Source organism: Macrotis lagotis, chromosome 6, assembly GCF_037893015.1.
Source record: "Macrotis lagotis isolate mMagLag1 chromosome 6, bilby.v1.9.chrom.fasta, whole genome shotgun sequence".
Lineage (NCBI taxonomy): Eukaryota > Metazoa > Chordata > Mammalia > Peramelemorphia > Peramelidae > Macrotis > Macrotis lagotis.
Genome location: NC_133663.1, coordinates 159,256,759 through 159,279,480, shown reverse-complemented (window position 1 = coordinate 159,279,480; position 22,722 = coordinate 159,256,759). Strand labels below are relative to the sequence as shown.

Sequence of the window (22,722 nt, the reverse complement as noted above, 5' to 3'; positions counted from 1 at the left end):
ATCAACACAGAAGGAACAGATTAGTTATAGAATATATTTCTAGTTATAGAGTATATTTCTCTGTCCAAAATTCTTCTACTACACCACTTTGTTTACTTTTTTTTTTACTGACAGTTTATCTGCTTATTTGCCTTATTTGTTGATTCTTATCTTCTGTCCATTATGACATAGAAAGAATTAAAAGTTGCCTGAAGAAACCTGGAAACCAAGCTTGTTAAATCAGTTACCTTAAATATATATGTTTTAATGGTTTCAGGAGTTCAAGCAAAGAATTCACTTAAAAGATTGACTGTAACCTAGAAGAATTTAGAGACAAAAAAGAGAATTATTTATGTATTTTTTGTGGTTTCAAAATCTAAGGGAAAGAAAGATTAGCAGCAGCAGGAACAACAATGGCTATGAGAGAATAGGTAGTAAGGAAAGTATAAGAGAATGAGAAGTTATTTGGGGGACCATGATCCTCCAGAGTGGGCAGACCCCCCCCCCAAAGAAAGTAATGTCATCAGTGGTTTAGCAATAAAGAAGGATATAGGTCTAGGAGATTTTATTTAAAGGATCACACTCCACCAGAGCAAGAAGACAAGCAACTCAGCTGAGTAGAGGGCAAGCTTTTAAAAGGGCAGGAAGATTTGTATATGGGTCAGAGATAGCTCAGAGAGCAGAGATGAGATCATTAGGTATATGTTGCTGAGGGGCAAGAGCTCAAAGACTTAAATTCTTTCAGGTTAGGGCAGGGATTCATTGTTTTGTTGATAGAGGTTTGTCTTATGCTTGGGAGTAGGAATTTGCCTAGTCCTTGCCAGAGGACAAGGTACTTCCAGGAAGTTCAATGACCTTGCCACATACATTCTGTAATTAATAAACTGTCACATGAGGGTGCTACTATCCCCTATGAAGTAGAACATAGAGATTTTGTGATAGTTGTTTTCTCAAAGCATAGGACCTCACCTTTGGATGGTACCTTAGTGACTTTCTAGTTTAATTCCTCCTCAGAAGATCTATTGACAAATGATTATCAACCAGTGGACAAGTGTTTAATGTGCATTTTGCATACCAGATACTGTGTTAAGTGCTAGGGATTCAAAGTCAAAAAATGAAAAATCCCTCCTCTTTTTTGCCTTCCTCTTGAAAAACTTTAGTGACTTCAGAAGAATTCACTACTTTTTTTTTTGCTTATTTGTCTTTATTATTTTAATAGTATTTCCCCCAACGATATATGAAGGCATTTAATATTTATCTTTTAAAAATTTTGAGTTCCACATTTTCCCTCCCCTTCCACCTTTCTCCTCCCTCCCTCCCTGAGATAGTAATTTGATAAAGATTACAAAAGTAGAATCATGCAAAACATATTTCCATATTAATCATCTTGTGAAAGAAGACCCAAACAAAAATAAAAAAATGAATAAAATAATTGAAAAATAGTATGTTTTGAGCTGCATTTAGACTCCATCTGTTTTTTCTCTCTATGTGGATAACATTGTCATCATGTCCAGGAACTGTTTTAGAATCTTGATTTACTGTGAATAGGTAAGTTATTCACAATTAATCATCCTTGCAGCATTTAATTCCACTAGAAGTAAAGTACAAGTGAAGTTTAGAGAGTTGCAGAACTCTTGGCTCAGTAAGAAGGCAGATGAAATTCAGTTTTATGCAGATAGTAACAAACTAAAATGCTTTTATGATGTCTTGAAAGCTATTTATGGGTCAAAGACATATGGTGCATCTTAATTACTCAGTGCTTATGGAGCCATACTGATTAGTGATAGGAACATGAACCTAGAGAGATGGACTGAATACTTCCATAGGGTTCTTAACAGACCATCAACAATCGATGCAGAACTCATTGACTGTTTACCTCTAGTTGAAGTCAATCAGTCCCTAGGTGAAGTTCCAATTGAAAAAATGGTTTTGAATGCCATTAGGCTCCTTTCAAGTGGCAAAGAAACTGGTATTGATTCTATTCCAGCTGAGATCTATAAGGGGGGGGGGTCCTATGGTCACCCAAAAACTGACTTAAATTTTCCAGGATATATGGCATGTAAAGGTTGTCCCCCAAGAATTCAAGGATGAAGGGGTGGCTAGGTGGAGGGGGCAGCTAGGTGGCGTAGTGGATAAAGCACCAGCCTTGGAGTCAGGAGTACTTGGGTTCAAATTTGGTCTCAGACACTTAATAATTACCTAGCCATGTGGCCTTGAACAAGCCACTTAACCCCGTTTACCTTGCAAAAAAAAACCTAAAAAAAAAAAGAATTCAAGGATGCCCCCATCATCCATCTTTATAGAGGGTTGTCCTGTGACAATCATAGGGCATTTCTCTTTTAGTCATTGCTGGTAAGACTCTTGCCAGAGTACTTCTTAGTAGACTGAGCCTTCACCTGAAAGATGGTCACTTCCCTGAGAGTCAGTGTGGCTTCAGAAAGGGTTGAAGAACAGTCAATATAGTGTTTGCAGCCTGAAAACTCCAGGGAAAATGCCTGGAAAAGAACAGAGATCTGTATACAACATTTGTAGATCTGACTTTAATACTGTCAGTGATGAGGGTTTATGGAAAATTATGTCAAAATGTGGTTGTCCAGAGAAGTTCATCAATTTTGTACATCAATTTCATGATGACATACTTACCTGGGTTCTGGGTAGTGGATGATACTCTTGAGATTTCCCAGTCATTAAGGGATATATCCTTGTTCCCATGCTTTTTAGCATGATGTTTTCAGTCATATTGTCAAATACTTCCATTGAGGATGAACATGGCCTCACTGCTGGCAAAGTCTTCAGCTTGAAAAGGCTACTATCCAAAATGGAGGGAGTGTTGGTGTATGGTCTTCTGTTTGCTGATAATTATGCATTCAATGCAGCCTCTAAGGCTGAGATGCAACAAAGTTTGGATCAATTCTCTTTGCTTTTGCTAATTTGGGTCTAACAATTAACAACAAGAAAACACAGGTGCTGCATCAGCAAGCACTACACCATCCATATGTAGAACCATCAACTTCAGCAAATGGAGAAGTTTGGAGTACTGTGGACAAGTTCACTTACCCTGGCAGCGTTCTTTCCTGGGAGGTACACATTGATAATGAGCTTGACACATGCATTGCCAGAGCTAGCTCAAAATTTAGGAGGCTCTGAAAGAAAGTGTGTGAGATAAGAGATATTAGGTCTACAGAGCCATTGTGCTGACCTCATTGCTATATGCCTCTAGAACCTGGATAGTCTACCAGAGCCATGTCAGGAAACTGAATCGCTTCCATTTAATTTATCTTAAGAAGATTCTGAAGATCACCTGGCAGGAGAAGATACCAGACACTGAGATCTTTCTCAAACTAAACTGTCTAGTATTCCAACATTACTACAGACAGTGCAATTATGATGGGCTTTACATATTGTTAGAATGCCAGAAGTACGCTTGCCAAAAACACTATCCTATTGAGAACTCACACAGGGCAAATACTCACAAGGGGGTCAGAAGAAGTGACATGAGTAAATGCTGAAGGTCTCTCTTAAGGATTTTGGAATTGATTGTGCAGTATAGGAGACACTAGCACAGGACCATCTAGTATGGTGTGCTCTCATCAGTGAGGGTTGTAGGCTCTATGAGAAGGGCAGAATTGAGGCAGTTCACAGGAAACATGGCATATTTAAGTTTAGAATATCTACCCCAGGTGTTCACATGGACTATCTGTGCCTGATCTGTGGTGGAGTGTTCTGAACTCATTTTGGTCTGATCAGCTACAGTCAGACACACTATAATTTGTCTCAAACACAGTGATGTCATTTTGGTCTTCTTCAATAATGAAGGACAAGAACCAGAACCATTTTCCATCAAAACACTTCTCTTTCTTAATTCAGTAAAACCACATCTGGGCAACATCTGTGAATTCTCTTAAGTTTTTGGACATCTTGAGAAATTGTTTCGTCCTCAGAAGATCTAAACTCCTCCCCCAAGGGAAGATCTTTATATGGATAATATAGCTCCAACTACCAAAGGTCTTTTCTTCCCATTCACCTGTCACATCATTTCCAATTGATTTCCTTGGTTTAGTTTCCCTTTTGTCTTCTCACGATCCTTTCTTCTCTGTTTTCCCTTTGGGCCATATCTTCCATTCTTCTGAGAAACATTGCTCTCTCTCAAATAGGTTAGTAAATCAAAAAAAGCTCCTCTAGTCTTTTGTATTTTCATTTTCAGCAAATGGACCAAAAGATTTTTCTTTTAGCATTGAGGAAGCATTTTTTTAAATAGTCATAATGTATATCATGGAAAGAGAAAATAAATATAAGCATAAACTTCCCCCCACCCCAAACAGTCTCTACCCTCAAGGAAATTATATTCTAATGAGAATGGAAAGGGAAAATAGAAAAAAACAGCTGGAAGGATGGGATAGTAGAGGTAAGAATACCCTAGAGGGCAGGGTTTTGATGAGGAAAGCACTTAGAGCTATGGGAGAGTATTGGACCTGAAAATCTGGAAGATCAGTGTTGAAATCCAACTTTAAACACTTAATAGTTTTGTGATCCTGGGCTTTACTTCTATTTCACTCCATTTTCTCAAATGTAAAAGGGGGATAATTGATTGTTTTCAAAGAGGACCAAAATGACATCACTGTGTTGGGGGCAAAGTACAGTGTGTTTGACTGTGGCAGATCAGAACAATATGAGCTTGGAAGTCTCTACTACGGGTCAGGCACAAATAGTTCATATGAACATTTAGAGTGGAGATGCCCCTAAGTTTGCACATCTCAGACAATGTCAGACAATGGATTCCAAAGTTTTTCAGAGAGAACTTGAGAATATCCTTTTATCACTTCTTCTGATCTCCATGTGATTACCTTGCCAGGTCATCTTCAGAATCTTCCTAAAATAATTCAAAGGGAAGCAATTCAATTTCCTGGCATGGCACTGGTATATTGTCTGGGTTTCACAAGCATGCAACAATGAAGTCAGTACAACAACTTTGAACCCTGCACTTTAGTAGGAAGTAATATTTCTTTTCTCCCACACTTTCCTTCAGGACCTCCCAAATACTAAGCTAACTCTGACACTACATATGTCACCTTATCATCTGTGTGTACAACTCTGGAAAATATACTGCCAAGGTTAGTGAACTTATCCACAGCATTCAAAATTTCTCCATTTGCAATAATTGATATTTCCAAGTATGGGTGGCAAATTGCTGGCTGGTTGAGAACCTGAGTTTTCTTGTTGTTAGGCCAAAATTAGTCAAACAGCATAGAATAGATCCTTATTTTGTAACATTTCAATCTTAGAGACTGCATTAAATACACAATCATCTGAAAACAAAAAAATCATCTGCTCCAACTTTCCTTCCACTTTAGTCTTGACTCTAACCTTTTTAAGTTAAACAATTTACTACTGTCAGTGTGGTAGTGAATCTTGATGCCTTATAGGATTGTTGTAAGAATCAAATATGATAATACTTGTAAAAAGTGTTTATCACAATGGTTAGCACATGGTAGGTGCTTCATGAATGCTTATTGCCTTTCTGAAGGGGTAGAAAATATGGAAAGTGAAGAGTAGGAGAGAATTAAGCATGCATGACTTAATTTCAGAGTAACTCCTGAAATAATTGTTCTGGTGTTTTTGTTTGATTATAGATAGTAGCTTCCAAATTTATAATTGTCAAATAGATGGAATGATTGAATACTCTCTTGTTAGTCTTCTGAATCATCTTTTTGGTTGTTGTTGCTGTTGTTTGAGCTTGTTAATCTTGAATAGTTCCTACTGTAGTAGAGGAAATATCAGACAGAGAAATATGTCCTATAATTAATCTGTTCCCTCTGCACTGATCATGTGTTTTACATTAACACTGACCCCATCCCATTGTCTAAGCTATCCAGATGAGGTCAATGAACTTTTTAGTAAAGTACCTTGCCCCTCTCTGGCTAGAACTCAGTAAATCCCTGCCCTAAGCATAAAACAAGTCCCCATCAACAAAATAATGAATTCCTGCCCTAGACTGAAAGGATTAAGTCTTTGAGCTATACCTCTCATCTACATATCCCTCATTACCTAATCTTTGCTGTCTCAGTTACTGGCCTCCATCAATTTATACCTAATTAGGATAGCTAGATAGTATAGAGCACAGGTCCTGAAGTCAAGAAGACCTGAGTTCAAATCTGTTGATCTCAGACACTTACTAGCTGTGTGACCATGGACAAGTGTCTCAAGCCTGATTGCCTCACATCCAGGGCTAGCTCTGGTCTTCTTGATTCATATCTGACCACTGGAGCCAGATGGCTCTGAAGGAGAAAGTGTAGCTGGTGATTTAGTACAGCTGTTCCTCACTGAAATCTAATTCACATGCTTGTTATGACATCATCTCCATGAAGTCATGATCTTTTTAGAAAAGATTATTATTATTATTATTGTTATTGTTATTATAATACCTAATTTATCATCTTCCTTCTCCCTTAAAAGCTCACTTCTTCTTAGTCTTCCTTTGGGATGTCAACTGGTTCTTGGAGAAATGATCACCCAGATAAACTCTCAAGACTCTATATATATTTCCTTACTGTTTATCCTCTCTAGGTGACTGCTTGCTATTGTTGCTGCTGCTGCTGCTGCTCCAAAACTATATCTCCTTTTAGCCACAGTAATATGTAAATACATAATTTTTTTGCCCCTAAATTCTTCTGGGTCAGAATTGATCTTTTTAGTGAATTCTTTCACATTTGCTCAAATCCCTGAAACCTTTAACTGGACACATTTTCCTGACCGTTTTGGTGATAGTGTTAAATATGAAATTATAATGCCTAACTTGAGCTTTGTGAGGAAAGGGGTCTCAGATAGAAAAATACTAACATAAGTATACTTTGCAAATTAACCCAAACACATAGAGCTGTTTTACTTAGACAAAGCAGATCCTTGCTCCTTATTTGTAACTCCCTGAACTCTCCCTCCATCCTGAGAATTCCATCTTGGGATAGTTTGTCCTTCAGTCATGCCCCATTCCCTCTAATTTTTCCAATCTCCTAGGTATTTCCATAATGCCTGTAAACATGTCCATGTCATCATCAACTCATTATTCTTGTTTACCTCACTATATCTGGTGGCATTCTAAGTCCTTTTTTTTTAAAATTAGGATTTTGCAAGGCAAATGGGGTTAAGTGGCTTGCCCAAGGCCACACAGTTAGGTAGTTATTAAGTGTCTGAAGCTGGATTTGGACTCAGGTACTCCTGACTCCAGAGCTGGTGCTCTATCCACTGTGCCACCTAGCCTCCCCAGCATTCTAAGTCTTGTCAGTTCTTCCGCCCCCCCACTTTTTATAACATAACCATACTAGTTTGATCTTTTAGTACCTTTTACATGTGCTATTGTAAAATCTTCATAATTGTTCTCCCTATTTCCAGTTTCTCCCTTCACCAATCTATTCTCCACCTAGCTACCAAAATTATTTTCCTGAGATACAGTTCTCACTATGCCAAATTCCTGCTCAAACAGTTTCAGTGGCTCCCTGCTTAGTATTGAAAGTCCTTTCCAGTCTGCTTTGAATCTCCCTTTTCAGATTTGTAGACTTTACCCACATTACATCCCCTTACCCATTCTATATTCTAACTAAACTGACCTAATAACTTTTTCTTGAATTTAGTATTCCAATTTTTCACCTTCCTAACTTGGCACAGCTGAAAAATTCCCCAAGATTCTCTCTTTTGACTCTTGGAATCTGTAGTCACCTTCAAGGGTGATGTCATGTGCCACATTTCTCAGGAAGCTTTTCTTTATCTCCTTAAATATGATTACTTTTCTATTCACTTGCTTGTATGCTCCAGCAGTATTCAAATTCTTTAGGAAGAGGAACTATTTCCATTTCTGAGTTTGTATCCCAAGACCTATTACAGTGCCTGGGTAAAATGACAGAATAGTCATATAACTGTTGAATTGAATTAAACTGAATATTTCTAAGAGAGCATTAGTTGTGGACATAAGCTATAGATTTTGTGAGTGTATTGTGTGTGTGTGTGTGTGTGTGTGTGTGTGTGTGTGTGTGTGTGTGTTTTAATTTAATTTTCTATAAGCCACACAGAAAATAGTTTTACCAAATGAACAATTGGAGGCAACCTTGGGATCAGAGAAGGTCTCCTTAGCCCTAGCTTTAACCTTCCCTCCACCTCCATCATAATGTTACCTGATATCTTCCCATTTACTTGAAAGTGGTAACCTAATCGGATTATTATCCCTTGTATCTATAGAGTACACAGCCAAATTGGTCCTGCCTGGTTTGTCTTGAAGTATATCTTTGAACATGTTAAGCACAGACATGATTCTTTTTCTTTCTGACTGAGAAATATTCTTAGACTATTCTAATTGCTTCATGCTATGACTTTCCAAGCAATAAAGGACTATGTCAATCACTCCTCCTTTCTCAGATTCTAGTTTCTTCCAACAGAAGAATGTACTATGACAACCTTGAACTAGTCCTTCTCAAATCCATTCCATTCAATAATGACTATATACTGGAAACTCAAGATACAAGACTATACAAAAACAGTCCCTGCTCTCAAGGAGCTTACATTCCTCTGAGAGAAAACAACATGTACACAGATAAATCAAAGCAAAATATATAAAAAGAAAATGCATATACACACCCAATGCTATGAGCAGGAAATGTAATTAAACAAAGGAGATTAAGAAGGAACATTTAGGCAGGCAGTTAGGAGGAAAACTAGGAAAGATCAGTTCCACAAAAACTGAGAAAGAAAATATCTAGGAGGAAGGGAGGATCAAGAAGGATGGCAACTGAGAAAAGACCTGAACTATATTGATGACAATGGGAAATGGGAAGAAATCTGAGATAATCTATAAGAATAGAAATAATAGGGCTTAGATGGAAAAGAAGAGGGAGCAGTCAAAAATGATACTGAAATTTTTATTGAAATGGAATAGGTGACAGAGAAAATGATGGTGCAATCAAAATTTAAAACAATCTGTTACTCTATCATCCCAGACCAGTAGGAATTTGCCAATCACTATATGACCCACACATGGCTAATAACAGGCATATTTCAGTCATATTATCTTTTTATGGAGAAAAACCAATGGCAAGTAGAATTCCTGAAGAACTGGTCAGTTCTTGACTATGCATAATCTATAAAGTCAAAAGTTTCCCCACAAAGTTTGCTGCTGAGATTTTGTTTTCCTAAGGAATGAAAATTCACAAAAGTTTTCCCAAGACAGTCTAATTATATTGTCTTCCTCATGTGTTTAAAGTTATGTCATATTCCACCAAACCATTAGTTTTTTATGTTATTCTTAGGAGATGATAAGTTTTCATAACAATCAATAGATTCTTGGCTAATGTGATTACAATTGCATTTCTCATGTCAGATCTTTCACTATTGGAGGCATAAAAAATATTTTTTAAAACTGTAAAAAATGTCTCAATGTCAGTAGGCTCTAGTGAACTCTCACAGGTAGAATGGAAAATAAGTCTAAAGTGACAATGAATTAAATTTATGAGGAGTAAGTTAATCTACCACATTTCAAAAATACAAAGAAGCAATTCAGATATGATAGAACAAAATACAAAAAAACCCACTGGATTTGGAGTCAAAGAATCAGGTTCATAAAATCATAGGACCTCAAAGATCCTTGAGTCCAACTTACAGGACCAAGAATCCTCTAAACAATATTGCCAACATGTGATCATCTGGCCTTTGCTTGAACAAATGAGTATTAATCAGATCAGCCTTCCAACCAAATTTCTGAATGAATAGGCTGATCAACTTCTACAATCTACTCCAGTATTTAGTACAACATATAGCTTAATACTTATTTATTTAGCACAACATAGGTTAATAAATATTTTTAAAAAACAAATGTTTATTGACCAGCAAAAACCTAAAAAAATTATACTCTGACAAATAATGGACATAAATACAATAAAAAATTGTTCCAGCATAAATGAATGAAAAAGTCAAAGAGAAGCCAAGGAACATTAGGAAAGGGGCCACCAATAAAGCCACCACTAGTGCAAGCAAACAAGTCTTTGGAATCTGAGCACAGAGATCTAAGAATGTAGTGGCCTTCAGAACTCTGTAATCAGAGGCATCAAACACAAAGTGTTCTACAAGAAATCCCCAGCAAGATTGGAGACCAGAGTACTGACCTTTGAAGAGACTAAGAATGATAGTAATCAGTTTGGGTAGGGTAGTACTCAGAGACTGGAATATTCCAGAGCCCCAAGGTCCTAGTAATTTGCTATGCCATAGAGGACCTTGAACATCCAGAGCTTTTAACCTCATATGTCAACTTATAAAATTAGGACACCAGGGATAAACTGAACAGGATTAACCACTCTACTCAAAGGACTGGAGAAAGTGGATCTTGGATTTAGCATAGAGGTCCAGTTCAGAAACTTAGAATGAAGATATGGGCGGGACAAAGAAGACACAACTCTAAAGAATTATAGATTTTAAAAAATTCTAAAATCCTACTCTACATGAATTAGATAAAACCAAGATGAAATTAAGCAAAGTTCTGAACAAGATAACTGGAAGGAAAAATAGTAGCTTAATGGCGAAAATGGTAAACCTAATCAAAGTCAACATATTCCTTGAATATTAGAACATATTAAACAAATCAATGCTTATATAAGACAGAATCATTGAAACAAAACCAAAAGATTAAAAAATAGAAGAAAATGTAGAAAAAAACTGATTCCTAATGGAATAGATGTCTATCAAACATTTCTGTTGAAGAGCTGAACAAAAATTTAGATCTCTTCTGTATATAAGGTATAACTGCTCTTCTCAACTTAATCTTTTTAAATACCATTATCATATCCTCATTTAGTATTTCAGAGACTACAATTGTCAAAAAACATGTCTTGACATAGGACCAAGGAATAAAATTATTATTTCATTCCTGTTGTAGGATTATGCTTAACTTTGTAGAGTAAGTCATTTTGATTTGTAATCCATAACTTTTGCCTTTTATAAATATTGTATTCCAAGCTCTCCTTTCTTAATAGTAGAAGCTATTAGGTATCATATGATCCTAACTTGTTTCTTGTGCTTCAACTCTTCCTCTTTTCAAATGCTTGAAATTTATATATTATTAACATAGAAGCATTTTATTTTAGTTATGACTTCCTAGATCTTTCCTCTCAAGGTTTATTTCAGGAGGTGATTTGTGAATTCTTTCCATCAAATTACATTAGACCCTGTAATACTCATTTCAATATATATCATGAAAAAGAATAAAGAAAGGAGTAAGAAAGACATTTTATACAAATAAAGTAGTATATTGGTCTTATGTATATACTTCATAGGATTTATGAAGGCTAGAGAGGCAGCATGACTTATTCAAGGTCATATATTGAGGATTCAAATCCACGTTTTGTGATTCCAAATCCTATGTTCTTTCCATTATACCATTCTATCATGCCACCTGCAAGCCATAGCAGAGAGGAAAAGGAGCAGTCATTGTACAAAATAAAAAACAACCTCAATGCAAGAGAAACTATTTGGGATAGGAAAACCTTTCACATTCACCATATGTTGTCCATAATGTCCCAATTGGTGTGTTTTCTGCTTCTGACACTCCCACAATGAATTATTGCATGCCTTTTTTAAACGCTTGATAGATTTTTCTAATCTTGGTTCCAGGGACAAAAATCTTGAAAAGGAAGTGGATTCAAGGTTACAAATTTCAACATGGAATCCAAAACTTAATGGGTACCAGATTAGTGCTTCTTTAACCATTCCTTTTTCCTGCTACCAACACTGTTCACCAAATGGGTTGAAAACATTTTGAAATGCTTACACATGACAAATGTCAGAACCTGAGAGCATATGTACAAAAATCAAACCTCGCTGCCAAATCACAATGACTTCCCAACTTGCTTTATTATAAAGGTTTTACTTCTTTGTCCCTTCTCTATGTTAAAGTTTTTTTTTGTTTCATAAATATTAATGGCCTGTCTGGATGATTATATTATGAATTATATTAATAAAACTGCACAAAAACTATTAACCTTGATTTGTTCATTACAAAAGAATTTGCAGAATCACGTAGATTTTTTCATGTTCTCTTTTGAAGGCCAAGTTGTTTGTTGAAATGCTATTGTTAAGAATTTAAAAAATGGTCCAGTTTCAGTGCTGTGCCTCCATAAGTATACTTTTAAAAAATTGTCCCCTTTGTATGCACTGCAGAATAGCTGAACTAAGAAATCATGAAATTTGCACAGCTATTTTATGTAGTGACAGATTTCAGACTTGGTTTGAGACTTTATAGTAATATGTTGCTAGGTTTGTGACCCTGGAAAACTCTTTCCCTGTTTGCCTTAGTTTCTTCATCTGTAAAATGAGCTGGAGAAGAAACTTACAAACCACTCTGATGACTTTGCCAAGGAAAACCCCCCAAAAAGGTAAAAAAGAGACAGACATAATTAAAAAGTGATATATAACAACAGCAACTAAAAACCAGTACTAGCCTGGAGGGTTAGCAAATGGCATGAAGATGGAAAAGGATGGAAAAATGAGAAGGAAGAAGACAAGATTTAGACCTGGACTAGACTTTAGTGATGAACTCCCCACCCTGCTTAATTCTGCTTTTATAGATGTATAAACTGAGGTCTGGGGAAGTACAATGATTTGCCCAAAAACCACAGAGAAGTAATTAGCAGAGCCAGTAAAACCAGGTCACCTGCCTCCAAAGTTAATGTTCTTTCCACTGCAATATCTAAGTTAAAATTAGAATTATTTCCTTCAGGATTAATCTTTTTCTACACTCTCATAACACCCATAAGACTAGTAAAGAAGCCTTTAATTCTCAACAAATTGCTTCTGGGGTTCAAGGTGGTAGTTTGGAAGAATACCTTTTCTCCAGTCAAGACTATATACACATATTCCCTTAGACAACACTACTTGGGGTCCTCTATCATATAACCTTATAATGGAGACTATTCTACCTGGCTTGTGGGAGCTGATTGTTAAATTTTCCAAGTGAGCTTTACACCTCAGAAATTGCCATATGCTACAAGTCAAGGTTTGATTTATTGTTCTGTTGATTGTCTGGACTTAAGATAGTGATAAAGAAAGTGTTAAGAGTGAAGATTAAATTTAAAAGTGCATTCTGTATACAAACTATTTTAGAGAACTGGTGGTTAAACATTTACTAGTACACCTCTGGACATATCACTATGTCATCTCTTGACTTTCTATTAAACTTTAAAAATTAATAGGCTATAGCAGATATACTGACAATTGCTCACATTTATAGTTTTAATCATAAGAATGTTTACCATTTCTAGCACTTTAAAACTTGCAAAGCATGTTATAAAATCTCAGCTGATCCTCCCAATAACTCTAGGAGGTAAGTGTTATGGTTATCCTTGTTTCATGGCTGAGAAAACTGAGGCAGATTCCATGATTTATCCAGGGACACATAACAAGTGGTTGATGGCAGTGATATTTGAACTCAGGTCTTCTTGACTCCAAGTCCAACATCCTCTCTAATATACCACTTCCTGACCCACTTCAAAGTGTTTTCTCCCCTAATAACCTTGGGAGACATGTAGTATAAACATTATTATCCTCTACTGAAAAAATGAATGAAGAAAAAAAGGGAGGGGTAGAAGTGGGGAGAAGGAAGATGACTCTTTATACTTGGCCACTTACTCAGAAAGTTGCAGCAACTTGCCTACAGTTTATGACACTGGACAAGTAATCTTCCAAAACTCTAAGCAACTCTCTAGGATGGTAAGTTGCAGACAGTTGACAAAATGCTTTAGTAAATGGAGTTCCCTCACCAGAAATTTTCAATGCAAATGAAATCACAGGTCTGGCCCAGCAATACAAGTTTCATAGTATCAACCTTACAATGCTGTTTCCAGGGAAGATATTTTATAAACCTCAAAGAACTATAGAAATATAAGCTATTATTTTTTAGAAAATAGTGAACTCTCCCATCATCTGCCTTTTGGTGATTTTTTTTGTAAATTCAGTAGAGTGGGCATTAATACAGGACCTATTCTTATCATCCTCACCCCAAAAAATCTCTCCTTTGGTGCCCACCATCTGTATACCATGTCATCTACTGATTGAGTGCTTTGGTAAACTTTTTCAGCCAGCATACAACTTTGCCTTGCTCTTTGAAAAATTATATTAACTTTGCTTGAATATATTTAGGACAAAAAAGTAAATGTTGCCCAAGTCTTCTCTTTGTGGATCAGTGAGAAGAGTCCTGAGAACTTTGCCTCCTTAGATACCACACCTATGACATTTTTCATGATCTGCAACTCACCACTGGGATCTCACACTGCCATACTCAATCCCAAAATTTCAATCTTTCTGTCAGAGGGTATTGAGATTTGCATTTGGCACTTTCTAAACATACGCCCACATTCTTCCTCAGTAGATCAATCTAGAACAGCATGGATGGGTGACTGCTCAAACATAAATCTGTCAATCATTCTTCTCCTTCTTAGCTCTCCTCCTCTCTCTCCCTCATCACTGAATCAATCCCAAAGGTGGGGCTGGCCTGTTGCTCAATGCTGCAAACTCAGAGCTGCACCCACTTCCACCAGGAGAAGCTGCTGCACAGGCTGGTATCATGAAGGGGTCACCTGAGTTGAAGCATCATATAGAGGAGTTGAGCAGAAGGCTTGTAGAGGCCAATATCACCCTGCCCTGCCACAGCCTCTTAGAACATCTAGAATAACTGAAAGATTTCCAAGAGAAATTCCAGCATATAATATAAATAACCTGACCTGGGAACAAAAAAAAGGAGAATCTGTGAGCTTCTTCAGCCACATTGAGCAAGCTATTTGTGCTCTGAACTTTTGCACATATACAATTCACCTTAATATTGAATCAAACACGTTGCTGCAGCATTATGGAAATGCTTTGGGTGTGTACCTTGCCTCCTTGACTAGGTTATAAGCACCTGGGAGGTAGAGACTGTATCTTATTTATTAGATTGATTAGATTAGATTTATTTAAGTTATTAAACAGACCCATTTCTGGCAGGGCCAGAAACTGTACTACACTTGCCAAATAAATTAATGAATTGTTTCAAAATGAAATGGAAGGTTGATAAAGATCTAAATAACTCTGGTATTATGGGCCATGATATAATTACTTTTTAGATTTTTCAGTCACCTTGATTTAGGAGATAGGGTGTCAAAAATGATAGAATGGTAGACAAGGAGACAGGAAGACCTGGGTTCCAACCCCACCTCAGACACTAAGATGTGTTATCCTGGGCAAGTAACTTACTTTTCTCAGTCTTTCAATTTCTCCATCTGTAAAATGGGGATAATAATAGCACAGGATGATTGTGAGGATCAAATGAGAATATAAGCATATATACATATGCACATGTAATATAAAAATATACTATAAAAATTATATAAAATATACAAATATATGTAAAACATGTTTATAGAGGTATATATGTATGAATACATGTATATGCATACAGATAGATATAGCTGTATATGTATGCATGTATGTATCTTTATGACTCCATTTTGAGGGGTTTTTTTGTTTTTTTGTTTTAGAATTTTCAAGGCAGTGGGGTTAAGTGGCTTGCCCAAGGCCACACAGCTAGGCAATTATTGAGGTCGAATTTGAAGTCAGGTACTCCTGACTCCAAGGCTGGTGCTCTGTCCACTGCGCCACTAGCCGCCCCATTGCCACCTAGCCACCCCTTGAGGTTTTCTTGACAAAGATATGGAGTGATTTGCCATTTCCTTCTCCAGTTCATTTTACAGTTGAGGGACTGAGGTAAACAGGGTTAAGTGATTTGCCCAAGATCATACACCCAGTAAGAGCCTGAAGCCAAATTTGAATCCACAAAGATAAGTCTTCCAGACTATAGGCCCACCAGTAAATCCACTGCAAAAACTTGCTGCCTTTCTGTCTCTCTCTCTCCAAATATACATCTCTCTCTCTCTCTCTCTCTCTCTCTCTCTCTCTCTCTCTCTCTCTGCCTATCTTATCTATCTATCTATCCATATCTATCTCTATAACTATCTATCTATATATTTCACAAACCCCAGAATAATTTCTTGGTGGTGATGGTGACAATTGTCTTGAGGATTGAAGCAATTATTTCAAAATGGGAGTCATATAAATCTTCTCTGCCTACTATGGAAAAAAGATGTATTATGCTGCCTCATTTCAATGATGATGGAAGTGGAGAGGAGCTAGATTTTGGATTATAAGTACATTATGTAGACAATTATCACTGTCTAAAAAGTCAGGTGTTATAGGTAATTGATACTACCTTTCTATTTCTTACTATTATGAAGTAAAGTAGGCTGCCACATAACTCCACTTTGGATAACGGTCTATGAACCATACCCATTACTGGCTGTTGCCCTGCCAATGACTCTAATAGCACAAGCTCACCCTGAAGTCCATTGACCATCAACAGTATTCTCAGATCAGCAAAACCTCCAATTTAGGCTCTTCTCTCTGGGAAGGAAAACTGGCCTTTGCCATTAGCTAATGACCCTTTTTTCTTTGAGTAGGACACGGAAAGTGCATAAACTTAGTAGACAGAAGATGGGCTCACATACTGGGGCAGGGCAGTCAGTGACCTTTGGATCCTTCAGTTTTGCTGGTGACCTTCTAAGTAGAGTTCAGAGTTGGAGCCACTACAATTGATGTAGCAAATGAATGTGCCTAAATAATATGCAAAGATGATCACCATTGATGAATGGAAGCCAGCTGCTTGTTCTTATATTAGCATCTAAGTGGTACAGAGGAGAGAGAGCTCAACCTGGAGTTAAAAAAAAACCTTAAGGTCAAGTCTGACCTCAGACATCTAGGAGCTGAACAAATCATTCAATTTCTGCCTCAGTTTCCTTATCAGTAAAAGGGAGGTAATAATTGTATCATCCTCTCAATTGTAAGGATGAAATGAGATAATGTTTGTGCTGCTTTGTAATCTTCTAAGCTTTAAAATTCTCTCTGTCTCTGTCTCTGTCTTTCATACACACACACACAATCTCTCTCTCTCTCTCTCTCTCTATATATATATATGTATATATATATATATATGTATATATATATATATATGCCTATGAAGAGAGATCTAGAGCATATGGCTAAATGTATCTCTCTATATAACTATATCTTTTGATCTCTTTCACTCTATTTATTACCTATATTATTATCTATATACCTCCATCTTTGTTTATATATCTATATATCTGCTACCATCAAGTGAGTAGGTAGATGCCATTCTACAAGTCTTTTATGATATTTGGAGCTGCCCAGCCCACAGATCCATATGACTTATCTGAAACTCTGATGTACCTGCAGATGCTGAGATCCAGCACCAACTCATCAAGTTGAGCATTTATCCAATAGTGCTGTCTATAATGACATCAACACCCAAGATAATAGCTCTCAAAACATGAAAATACTTAATTTTAGTGGACATATCTAGATTTTCAAGCATTAGAGTGCTTTTTTTAGGTGCCAATTTTAAATAGATTTTGTTCTCCAGGACAAGAATTGCATTTCCACTTGTTTACAGTACTAATAAAGTGCAGTGTTGCTCACTTCTCTCCCTCTGCACACATCCAAGTATTCAGAATGCCCAGATTTATACAGTAGCTTAAATGCTACTTTTAAACTGGCTACTGCCTCAGCTAAAATTTGAGTCCTTCAATTTTTGGAAAGTTGTGTGCAATGCTCTTTCTTCTGCTTTGTTTAATCAACCTTTTCAACGGTGGGTCCAAAAGAAGCACCTCCATATGGGGCTGCTCCACCCCCTGGGAACCCACCAGGCATTCCTCCTGGAATGCCTCCTGACATTTCCTCTGCACTCTAGTACAGCTTAGTAATAATGGGGTTGTAGACCTTCTCCAATTCTTTTTGCTGATGCTCAAATTCTTCCTTCTCAGCAGTTTGGTTCTTATCCAATCAGTTGATTATTTCATTACATTTGTCAAGAATCTTCTGTTTGTCTTCATCGCTAATTTTCCATTGCATTTTTTCATCCTCTACAGTAGCCTTCATGTTGAAAGCATAAGATTCAAGGGAATTCTTGGAGGATACCTTGTCTCTCTGCTTCTCATCCTCAGCCTTGTATTTCTCAGCTTCCTTGACCATATGCTTAATGTCTTCTTTGCTCAGACGACCTTTGTCATTGGTGATGGTGATCTTGTTCTCCTTGCCTGTGCTCTTATCCACAGCAGAAACATTGAAAATTCCATTTGTATCAATGTCAAATGTCACTTCAATTTAATGAACACCCCTGGGTGCTGGAGGGATTCCTGTGAGTTCAAACTTGCCAAGCAGGTTAATCCTTTGTCATGGCCCTTTCACCTTCATAAACCTGAATGAGCACACCAGGCTGGTTGACCATATAGGTGGTAAAGATCTGTGTCTGTTTGGTGGGAACTGTCATCATGCCACCAGCAATTTCAATTCCAAGGGAAAGAGGAGTGACATCCAAAAGAAGCAAGTCCTGAACATTCTCAGATTTATCTCCTGACAGAGGGGCAGCCTGGACAGCTGCACCATAGGCAACAGCCTCATCAGGATTGATACTCTTGTTGAGCTCCTTGCCATTGAAGAAGTCTTGCAGAAGCTTCTGGATTTGGGGGATGTGAGTGGAACCACCCACCAGGATGATGTCATGAACCTGTGATTTATCTAGCTTAGCATCTCTTAATACTTTTTCCACAGGGTCCAGAGTACCACGGAAAAGATTAGCATTCAGCTCGTTGACATGGGTTCAGGTTATTGATGTGTAGAAGTTGATACCTTCATAGAGGGAGTCAATCTCAATACTGGCCTGGGTAGTGGAAGAGAGGGTACATTTTGCACATACACAAGTGATGTACAGATGACAAAGAGCCCTCTTGTTCTCACTGATGTCCTTCTTGTGCTTTCGCTTGAACTCAGCAATGAAATCGTTGACCATGTGGTTGTCAAAGTCCTCTCCACCCAAGTGGGTGACCCCAGCTGTGGACTTGACCTCAAAGATGCCATCTTCAATGGTAAGAATGGAGACATCGAAAGTACCACCTCCAAGGTCAAATATCAACACATCTCTCATGGCACCAACATTTTTGTCCAAGCCATAAGCAATAGCAGCAGCAGTTGGCTCATTGATAATATGGAGCACATTGAGACCAGCAATGGCTCCAACATCTTTGGTGGACTGATGTTGAGAATCATTGAAATAGGTAGGTACTGTGACCACAGAATTTGTGACAGTCTTCCCAAGGTAAGCCTCAGCAATTTCTTTCATCTTAGTCAAGACCACTGAAGATACTTCTTCTGGGTAGAAACTTTTGGTTTCCCCTTTGTACTCCACTTGGACCTTAGGTCTGCCTGCATCATTCACCACCATGAAAGGCCAATGCTTCATGTCTGACTGCACAACTGCATCATTGAATCTTTGACCAATCAGATGTTTGGATCAAACATTGGTAGGGTTCATTGCAACTTGATTCTTTGCAGCCTCATCAATTAAACGTTCTGTGTCAGTGAAGGCAACATAGCTTGGAGTGGTCCTGTTTCTTTGTTCATTAGCAATTATCTCCACTTTCCCATGTTGGAAAACTCTCACACAGGAATAAGTGGTGCCAAGATCAATGCCAACTGCGGGTCCCTTTGACATGGTCACTGGGGAGTCGGGGGTGTAACTGACCACTGTGGAGGAGAAAAAGGGCTGCTGCTGCTGCACTAAATAGACCAATAGAGTACTTTTAAAGAAAATGTATGGGTCCAGAATACTAAGACAGTTTAAGGATGAATGTTTTCAGCTCCTATTAAATTAATGAGTCAATTCAGGAACAAGAATGAGGCAAAGCTTATAAATGTGTTTAAGAAAAAATTTCTAGAGTTCAACAATCATTGATAAAATAAACACTAACTAACCATAATTCTGAAGAGTCCCCATGGCAGTACTTGATCCTTACAATAACTTGATCTATAAATTTTTTTTCATTTGTGTCTGATTCTTCCTGATCTTGTTGGTGTTTTCCAGCAAAGATACTGAAATAGTTTGCTATTTCCTTCTCCAGCTCATTTGATGGATGAGAAAACTGAGGCAAACAGGGTTAAGCGACTTGCCCAGGGTCATATAGCTAGTAAGTGTCTAAGGCCAAATTTGTCCAGACCTGGCACTCTATCCACTGTGCTATCTAGCTGCCCAATCACCTCTACAATTTTATGCAAAAAACAAAGGGTTTTTTTTTAATTGTGAGGAGATACTGCAGAAGTGATTAAACAAAGGTGGCCACTAAGCCCATACAAAAAGGAAAAAAATGCAAAACTTGATAATTTGATCATTGAGAAGTATCTATCTTATTTTAACTTACTGAGCTTACTGACGGCAGGTCTACTTTCTCTCTTCCCTTTCTTCTCTATATAGTAGGAGTGTGTATGAGTGCCATATATGGTTCATGGTGAGGTGAGAATAAACAACTCTAGCATCTTCTTATCATCTAATTCAACATTCATTCCAATAGGTCTAGTAGGACTCAACCCCTGGATGAATGTTTGAACCTTCTGGTCTCTCTGAAATTAGTTGGACTAGGGTTTTCTCTGCAGTTGCACTCCAATTTCAATCCATATCTTGATCTGAACAAGAGATAGCCAGAAACAAAGACATTTTCTTGGGAGTAACTTGGATAGTATCTCCAGCTTGAAATAATTACAGACTCCCCTCCCAATAGAATTGAGCTTACTGAGGGTAGGGATTATTTAATTTTTGTCTGTGTATATCTCTAGTCACATACAGTGCATGTAATATAGTAGGCATTTAATAAGTAACGGTATAGATGTTGAATTATTTATACCTAACTTATTGCTAGTGATTTGAAGCACTGGAGGAACATGGTCCAATGTAGTTAAATAACATAAAAAATTCAGACAAACTAACAAAACTCTCATTGTAAAATTGTCTTACACACTGAAATATTCACTTATATAGATCTGAATTGAGATAGTTGTATATATTATTAAATTAAACAATTTTTTTCCATTAACAAAAATCTATTTTCTCATTCTCCCATCTTGTCCCTCCCCTACTGAAACCCAAAAAACTACCTTTTAAATAAATATGCATAGTCAAGTAAAACAAATCCAAACAGTGATCATATACAAAAATTAAATTTCTTATCCTGCTTTCTGTAAAAAGGTGTATAGCATGTTTCATTTTCTGTCCTCTAGAATTATGGCTAGTATTGGCATTGATTAGAGTTCTTAAGTCTTTCAAAATACTTTTTCTTTACAATGTTGCTATTGCAATTATTTTTGGATTGGTTAGAAGAAAATTAGAAAATTAGAAAATTTAGAAAATACAAATTAGAAAATACATTAGAAAATACAAATCTTCCTAGATTTTCTGAAACCCTTTCATAATTTCTTATATAGTGATAGCTTATATTACATTCATTATCATATAATTTGTTAAGCTCTTCTGAAATTGAAGGCCACTCCCTCAGCTTCCAGTTTTGTGTCACCACAAAAAAAACTGCCATAGATATTTTTGAACATCTGAGTCCTTTTCTTCTTTTTTTGATCTATATATGGTATAAGGCTTAATAGTAGTAGTAGTACTGAGTCAAAGAATTCTCACAGTTTTGTAACTTTGGGGCATATTTCCAAATTACTGCATCTATTTTTTAAACTGAACCTCAAAAATAAGAAAATTTGTGTTCTGTATGTCAACCAATCAGTCAACAAACTTGTTTTGGGCATTATAGGCCCTGCTGATAAGCAGCAAAAAGAAGCAAGAAACACAAGATTTGGTTTTTGCCCACAAGAAACTTACCATCTGATCAAGGACAAAAGACTACATAGAATAACAGCAAACAGTACAGATCAATATATGTGTTAAATTACATGGTTCAGACTGGTGGGGTTCTCTAGGAGATAAGCGTAAAAGGGAAGAGGGCTGGAGTAGCCAGGAAAGGCTTCTCAGAGGAAGAGGGATCAGTGACTTAAAAGATGTGAACAGTCTGGATAAGTGAAAGAGAAAGAAAAGATTATTTTTTTAAGAGGAAACTGCAGTCTTTATTATGTACAGCTTTCCTTTTTAAAGTATATACTATCATTTTGAAGATAAAACTTATTTTCTTTTTTTAAAATTTAATTAGTGGATTTATTTTGATTTTCACAATTTTCCCCCAATCTTGTTTCCCTTCCCCCCCCCACAGAAGTAGTCCGTTAGTCTTTACATTGTTTTCATGGTATACATTGATCTAGGTTGAATGTGATGAGAGAGAAATCATAAAATCATATCCTTAAGAAAAAAATAAAGTATAAGAGATAGCAAAATTACATAATAAGATAACAGGATTTTTTTTCAAATTTGGTCTTTGTTCAAGCTCCACAGTTCTTTCTCTGATACAGATGGTATTCTCCATTGCAGATACTCCAAAATTGTTCCTGATTGCTGCTCTGATGGAATGAGCAAGTCCATTAAGGTTGATCATCACCCCATGTTTCTGTTAAAGTGTATAATGATTTCCTGGTTCTGCTCATCTTGCTCAGCATCATTTCATGCAAATCCTTCCAGACTTCCCTGAATTCCCATCCCTTCTGGTTTCTAATAGAACAATAGTGTTCCATAATGTACATATACCACAATTTGCTCAACCATTCCCCAATTGATGGACATTCACTCAATTTCCAATTCTTTGCCACTACAAACAGAGCTGCTATGAATATTTTTGTACAAGTAATGTTTTTACACTTTTTCATAATCTCTTCAGGATATAGACCCAGTAG

The 22,722-nt window shown here is 36.9% G+C and overlaps 1 pseudogene; it reads right to left on the bottom strand.

Moving 5' to 3' along the window:
* Positions 1 to 17,682: 17,682 nt before the first annotated feature.
* On the bottom strand, positions 17,683 to 19,603 carry LOC141491902 (heat shock cognate 71 kDa protein pseudogene; annotated as a pseudogene).
* Between the last annotated feature and the right edge of the window lie 3,119 nt (positions 19,604 to 22,722).